Source organism: Callorhinus ursinus, unplaced genomic scaffold (assembly GCF_003265705.2).
Source record: "Callorhinus ursinus isolate GAN/ISIS: 27379988/994484 unplaced genomic scaffold, GSC_fseal_2.0 scaffold3, whole genome shotgun sequence".
NCBI classification, from domain to species: domain Eukaryota; kingdom Metazoa; phylum Chordata; class Mammalia; order Carnivora; family Otariidae; genus Callorhinus; species Callorhinus ursinus.
Window position 1 is genome coordinate 50,265,592 of NW_027397065.1, and position 8,026 is coordinate 50,273,617.

The window sequence follows — 8,026 nt, forward strand, 5'->3', positions numbered from 1 at the left end:
GATGAGTTTATTGTTACTTTTTAAATACATTGCCACATAAATACTTAGAATGTTCTTCTCAGTTTTAATAAGGTAAGAATGTAAAGGGGTCCACAGACCACAAAGCTTGAGATCACACAGAAATGTTCCACAGTCATTGTAACATGGGTATAATGCTCCAAGGGAGGCCTCCTGGGGCTGTGGTCCTGGGGCTGCTTGCCGGTATCATTAACATTATTAAGAAATAGATCCTTGGATCACGCTACATGGAGTGGCCCATGGGAGAACCAGCCCTATCACAGATCAATGCCTGTGATTCAGAGCGTTCTACCCTTGTGACTTGCAATATGGGAGTTAAGTTGTAATTCCTTCCTTGTATTTCTCTTTCTTTTTTTTTTTTTTTTTGTTAAGAAAATTTTGTGGTTTTATTGTATCATGAGGCATTGAAACATCCGAACAAATCAATATCTGGGCGGTGAGGCAGCTGCTTTCTCCTTCACTTCTTTGGGTTACTAGAGCAACTTGTCAGTAGATTAAAAAAAAAAAAAAAGACAACCTTTTGCATTACTGAAGTCTTTCCAAGGCATGCGCTGGTACAACACAAACTTCTCCTGTCAGATGCAACTAGTCTAGCATCCAAACATCATGCACAATACCTTGGTAGCAGCGCACTGCGCCCGCTCCTGCCACGGCCCTGCTCGTTTGTGTATGATATTTGGGGCATCTGGAGGAGTGTGAATAGTATCAGGAAGAGGAGGGAGGAGGAAACAGCACGAGTGCCTGGCTGGGAGGAGGTCAGCCAAAGTTGTGCAGGGCAAGCCTGAACATGTCATTGGTGCAAACCCAAGCATCGTTGATGTTCTTTAATAGGACCATCTGGTGGAACCCCATAATGGGGTCTCCATCGGCCTTGAGCTGGCCCACAACCATGCTGATGATGCCGCTGTCTGGCGTGGGCTGATGGTCCTGTGCCGTGATGCTGTGCTGGATTTTCTGGACCGGAAGGCTAGACAACTTCTCCACAATGGCAGCTTTCCCCTGGAACTGCTGTCCTTCCCAAGTAAGGCATGATGCGTCAATATAAATTGCGCCTTGTTGGGTTCTGTAGTTATCAAATAACTGGTAGTAATGTTGAATGAAGCTGGATCCAATCTGCTCCCAGATTGGCTTGTCTCCCGTTCTGGAGCGTCACCCGGCCTCGTTGAGGCCCGAGGGGCTGGCACAATGACGGCAGCGGCCTGTATTCCTCTTTCTACAGCTTCCTGAGGGCTGTAGCTTTCTCTCTCTTGATCGGCAACCGCCAGTGTCTAGGATGACTTCCTTGCTCTTCGAGATGCACCCCTCCCAACCTGAGCCCTGCCCAAAACTGTTGTTTCCTACACAGCCTATATTCTACACAAGATGCTCACAAACACTTCTGCCAAATTTTGTGACCACCCAGTTAGTTGTTTTCACTTGCTATGGTGACAAATAGAAACCGAATAATGAAAATGATGGTAACAATAAGATCAGATATTCAGTAAACACGGATGGCATGGAGACAAATGCCCAATCATGGCAGATCTAGAGAAAACTTTCTGGAAATGTTCACAAGATCTGTATACGTGTCACTTGCAGGGGAATCTGGTCTTCTGGATGGCGATCTTAATTTAATCTTTCATATTACCTTTTATCTGGAACTCTGCAGGTAACTTCTTGGAGAAATTCTGAAGGACAAAAACATTTGAGAAGAATTTCATTCCAGAAATATTAAGTTAGGATCTGACATGAACGTGATTCTAACTTTCAGTGTTTCTATAAATGTTTCTTCGAAAGACGAGAGCTATGTTTTTCAGCCGTGTTGGTTAAATTACTACAGTTTTACGGGATGTGTGAATACTCTCTGTAGATGCACCACAGAGCATTCTGTATCATGCGTGGCGATGTGGTTCACCTAGCTCTGCTCTGAACTTTGTAACCCAAGAGAGGCTTGCCTGAGAGCTGCTCTTGTTTTGGAAGCTCACGATGGCGCAGTGTCAAAAGGAACGAGCTTCAGATCTGACCTGAAAGGTAGTGATCCTGGCTGAACTGGTAGACATTCTAGAGCTTCAGGTCTTCGGCTGTGAAATGGAAAAAGAAATCGACCCTTCTTACCCTTACAGCTTTGTTCTAGGGATCAAATAAGGTAAATACTTTGAAAAACAAAGTGCTTGTCTCTCTCCGGAGGAATTCCCGCATGCTGATGTGCCTCCCTGGACCCGCTCTGGCCCTGTATTGGTGTAACCCCAAATGGTCCTACAGTGTGCCTTGCTCTGCTGCATCCCAGCTGGCTCAGGCGCGCAAGTCTGTTTCAGCGCCTTCATACTTGTTACACTCTTTGCACGGAATGTTCTTCCCTTGGGTAACTGCATGGCTGAGCCCTGATTTCCTTCACATCTCTGTTCAAATGTCACCTTAGCAGGAAGGCCTTCTCTGGACACACTCTATGTGTCCGACCCCTGGAGCTCTCCTATTCTCCTTACACCACATCAGTGTTCTTTGTCGCACGTATGCATTTTATAGTTATTTGTTTACCTGTCGATTATCTGACTACAGTGTCACTTCCACAAGAGCGGGCACTTTGCTTTGTTCTGCTGTAATCCTCATGCTTAGAACTGAGCATGCACACCCTCCTCCACCAGAATAAAAGCAATAGACAATAAAAAGACAAGAAAATTGCAGACTGCCGTATCAGACTATGAGACAGGGCGGGCTGGCTGGAAGAAATTTCAGTGGGGTAGACCACAGAGAACAAAGAAGAGGAGACCCCATGTTTCCTCCTGCTCCCACTCCCACCCCTTGGCTTAGATGTATTACAGCAAAGCCTCAGTGTAATTATGGGCATTTAGATTGTTTACTCCTTGTTAACCACCCTCTTTGCTCACTAAATTGGTCCAAAGCCCGTGGCATGAGTAACTAAGTGTGCAGCAATTTGGCACGCGGCGTGCCCCCAGCAACAATGGGGTTGTGTGGACCGACTGGGCTCTGGGTGCAGCCTTCTGCCCACGCGGAGCTCAGGCAGGTGGCTTCCACTGCCCACAGCACTTCTGATGTCCCGGCAGACACGCCGGGGGACTTGCTCACCCCTGGGATCTTCACTCTTGGCTTCTCGCGGGTGCCTGATTGGTCTCCCCGATTCCAGGCTTTCTCTGCACCCTACCCAAGGGGGCAGAATAATTCCCCTCCCCACTTCAGGGGGAATGACATCCACCCTGCCTCTGCCTGGCCTGGCTTTTGCCTGCCTGGCCACCTCACCTCACGTGTCTCTCCTCACTCATCTCTTACCTGCTTCCCTATTCAGGTCCTGCCTCAGGCCATTGGCACTAGCTGTTCCTCTCAGATCCTCACAGCTGCCTCCTCTAATCCATGTAGTAGTTTATATGAATGACTGAATGGATCATATGACTGGGCAAGTCCTGATCTCTCTCTGTATCTTCATTTCCCCATCTGATAAATAGGTAGATGGATTTAAGTTCTACGTTCCTTTCCAAAATGTATGTCTGAGCATTAGGCAAGTCATTTAATGAGGCCACAAAATTTCTTTTTTTCTGGATTTTTTTTTTTTAAGTAGGTTCCACACTGAGTGTGGAGCCCAACGCGGGGCTCGAACTCAGGACCCTGAGATCAAGACCTGAGCTGAGATCGAGAGTCGGACACTTAACCGACTGAGCCACCCAGGTACCCTGAGACCACAAAATTTTTTGAAGACCCTACTGGGCACAGAGTTCTAGGGGCTATGTAAATAGTGGTGAAAAAATAAGATGGAAAGGCTGCCCTGAAGGGGCATACTTTCTAGTGGATGGAGATTGACAGACAATAAACATAGAAACAAGATGATTTCAGCTTTACTGGTAAGTACTGTAACAATAAAAATAAGGGAATGTGATGGAGAGTAAACCATGGCAGGGGCTTTGGTCAGAATAGTCAAGGGGGGCCTCTTTGAGGAGGTGACTTTTGAGTTGAGACCTGAGTGACAGTGAGCTGACACAAACATTCCAAGGAGGAGAGCAGGTACAGGGGCGCAGAGAAAGAAATGAGGGCGTTATCTTCAAGGAGCACAAGGAAGGCCTGTGCAGAAGGGGAGAGTGTCTGGTGGGCAGGACATAAGAGATGAAGGTCTTGTCCAGGGGCCCTGGTATACAGTGTGCACCTCATGCTAGGGTGGAGGATTTTAGGAGGAGAGTGACTTATATCTTAGAACAAATCATTCTGGCTGCTTCTTGGAGAATAGGCTAAAGGGAGACAAGAGAAGAGGCAGGAAGAACAGCCACCCATGAGAGAAGAGAGGGCATCTGGATCAAGGGCAGAGGGGCTGGTGGAATTCAGGGTGTATGTTTTGCTGAGGTAGAGGTGAGAGGGCTCAGTGATGGACTGGATGTGCTTGTGAGAGAGGGGGAGCCATGTGAGATACAATTAATAAGTGATGAATAATAAACATGGCTCAGTGATCCCTGTGGGGTGCTAGTTTGCCAAAAAGCTCAGCATTGGGGTTTGGGCACATCTGAACTATAATGGGCGACCTTTGTGTTTCCTACTTGTCATTGTCTTTGAGGGCAGGAACCATGTGGGTTTTGTTGCTTTACCCTGATGCCTAGCACAATGCCAGGAAGAGAGTGATGCTCATAATGGTCATGAATAGTCCCTAGAGCTTGTGTTTCTCCCAAGGACCTCCCAGGGACACTGGGCCAGAGAGAAGGCATCCCGGCGCTCACAAGCCACCTGCTGTCTCATAGTGCTATCAGTCCCACAGGGAACCAATCGGAGTAGGTAAGGAAGCTGTGCTGCATTCCCACGGCCATGCTCAGGTCACCCAGAGCCCTCTCTTGCCCTGTGCCCCCTCACCAGCTGCAGGAGGCCAGGAGCCCAATTTTGATGCAGTCTGGCTGCTTTCCCAGCTCAAAAATATGCCCCCTGCTTACAATTCACCAATAGTCTGGACCCTCATCCCCTGCTTCCCTTGTGGGTCACACACATATTCACAGAGGCTTTTGGGAGACCTGAGAGTCTGCCTCATACTAAAGGTGAAATGTCAGTTGTACGGGGGGTGGGGGGAATGTTAAGGGCAGGGGTGTGATCTGTATTAATACATACTTCTCTTGGCTGAGGAGATTACCACTTTGCCTATGATTGAGGCTGATACAGGAAAAAGAGATCCCTTTTTCAGAAGGTCTTCCCCAGGATGCCTCCGAAGGGGAAGAGTGCTCCCCCAGAGCTTCTCAGGGATGGGACCTTTGAGCATTCTTGGCTCAGCCTGACTGATTATGCAGGCTTCACCCTGTTCCAGGGCTAATAAAAAAGCACAGCCCCAAGGCACTGGGGCTTTGTATTAAATTTTTAATAGCCATGGTGGGTTTGATCCCACACTCCTGGGCAAATTAGTCACTGCAGGTTCAAGTGAGGAATTTATAGACAGGCCTCAACAATCTGCTTCTAATTTTGGGATGGAAACTTTGATTTAAGAATCCTACAAGGCAATATGGTATAGTCAAGGAGGCCTAGGTTCCTGCCATTCAACAAATTTTTAGTAATCTATGTGTTTGGCACTGTGCTGATCCAGGCTCCTCCCTCTGAGTCTAAAGCTATGTGGTCATAAGCAAGCTATTCCCCATCTTTGGGCCTCAGCCTCCTGACTTACAAATGATGGGAGTGGGGCTCTTCCCAGCTCTTTCCAACATCCTGTGTCTGGGTCTGTGAAGGACAAATGGCATCTCCAGCTGCAGCTGCTCCCTGGGAGGCCTCCTTTAGGGAAAGGTGGCTTTGGGTGCAGAGCAGTTCCTAGAAGCCCAAGCATGCCCTGCCCTGAATCTCTGCTGGCCTTCCTGCTGCTGGGACAGGGTGGAAGGGGTTAAAGTTGGCTCAGCAAGGCAGGAATAGACTCACTCAATCCCCTCCCTCTTCAGGTCCTCTCCCCTTTTTGTTCTCAGGGATTTGCTCAGCTTGCTGAGGTTAGGTAAAACGCCTTGCTGGGCTGGGAGCCATGCCTCTCTGCCTCTCTGCTGGGAGAGAGCTGAACTGTAGCAACTTGCCCAGGCTCTTCCCCCAGGCAAGAAATCTGAAGCTACCACGAGGGGTGGAGAAATCTTGGAACCTGAGACAGTGATTCTGGCTGGAGCCAGAAGTGCATTTGGAGATTATTGCATCCAGCTAGCTCCTTTTGCAAGTGGGGAAACTGAGGCCCAGAGAGGGGGCTTTTCTTAGGCTCATCCAGTGACCGAGGGATAAACACAAATGCAGGTTCCAAGATTCCCAGACCAAATCCTTTCTCCTGGGCTGATACCTGGATTTTGGGGACAGTCTTTTGGGCTGAAGCTGTCATGAATGGATAACGTTGGGAGGGGGCCCAGAAGGAAAGCAGAGGGGGTATAACCCCAGGTGTCCTGAAGCAGGAAAAAGGGACTAACTCTTTGTTAATGCTTTTGGGGGCCACCTTCCTGATACTCATCCTGCCTCTGCTAGGCTGTCCAGGCACCCCAAATGTCTATCCCTTCAATCCTCAGATCACAGTAGGCCAGTTTGTTTTTACTAAGAACCCAGCTTGGGTGGAGCCTCCTTTATTTATCTAGGGCCCGGTTTTTTAAAACAGACTTGCTTCAAGGCCCAGCTTCTCTTCTGATTAGCTGTGTGATCTTGGGCAAGTTGTTTCACTTTCCTGAATCTGAGCTACCTGTCTGTCAAATGGTAGTGCTAATAGTACCTTCTTCACAGCACGGTGGAGAGATGAATGAGATACTGCAGGGCCAGGAGCAAAGAAATGGCAGTGCTTACTAGCATTCCTCTGCCTTGGGTGCTCTATCACCATCTTTCTTGTCTTCTCTTTCAGGAGAATGGACCTATCTCTGGGCCTGCCCTCCTCACAGGGTACTGTGAAGCCCTAATAAGACAGTGGAGGTAAAGGAGCTTCATACTATGTGGAACCAGTGGTTTCTCTTGGTGGTTCCTCTGGCTAGTTTGTCCCATGGCCCCGTGGCTCCTGAACAATCCCTGGGTCGACCAGGTGTCCATCCGCTCAGGATGTGGTGTAGGAGAAACACTGGGAACCTGGATGTACCAGATTCATCCTAACCATCCATGAGCTAAACAGCTCTGGGCATGTCATTTTGCCTTTCTAAGACCACTTTGCCCACTGCAAGATGGGGCCAGAATCTCTGTTTTTCCCAATTCATAGGTCTATGTTGGAAACTGCAAAGCTCTCTGCCTGCTCTGTGGCCAGTCCCCCTTCCTCTGGTTCCACACCTGATTTCCATGAGACATCCAGCCCACTCTGACCCCCAATTTTGGCCAGAGGTTTGGGGCAGCTGACCCAACTTCCGCTCCAGTGTTAGGTCTAAGACCGGCCTTACCAATCAGAGCCCTGAACTCCCTATGGTCACTGTGAGGGTTTCAGGGATGGGACTGTGATCCAATCACAGCCAACTAACATTTATCCTGGAACTTTGGCTTATAGAGACAGGGAGAAATGACTCACTCTTTTTTCTACTGGACAAGAGCCTGGGAGAATGAGAAATTGGAGCTCCCAGGCACCATCAGATGTCAGGAGAATCTACCTGATCATTAAGCAAATGCAAAGCAAAACAGACAAAAGGCAGAGAAGGGCAATCTTCTGCCAGTGTTGTTTGCACATTCAGTCATAGACTTACCTAAAGCCAAACTCTTCCTGGACTTCTCAGGAATATAAGTCAATTTATTTATATATAATATATATATAACAATATATAATAATAAAATATTTCCTTTCCTTCTTTCTGTCCTGTTTCTATTAATTACTCTCTCTATCCAATTATTTTTGCTTAAGTCGGTCTGATTTGGCTTTCTGTCACTTGCAATCAAAATTTCCTAATTAAGACAATGAAAGAATTATGATACTCACTGGAATAAATAATGTTAGCTGTCGACCCAATTTCCATTTCCCCTTCTTCTTAACTAATAGAACCCTGGATGGAGGATGGGAGCAGGGAGAGAGTGTGGTTAAGTCCCAGGAGAGATGTGATATTTGGTCTAAGTTAATTGTGACAGCCCTATTTCTTGTTTT

General features: G+C 47.7%; 1 pseudogene; it reads right to left on the reverse strand.

The window, feature by feature from the left end:
• Positions 1–390: 390 nt before the first annotated feature.
• On the reverse strand, positions 391–1,167 carry LOC141371556 (nuclear transport factor 2 pseudogene; annotated as a pseudogene).
• Positions 1,168–8,026: the final 6,859 nt, after the last annotated feature.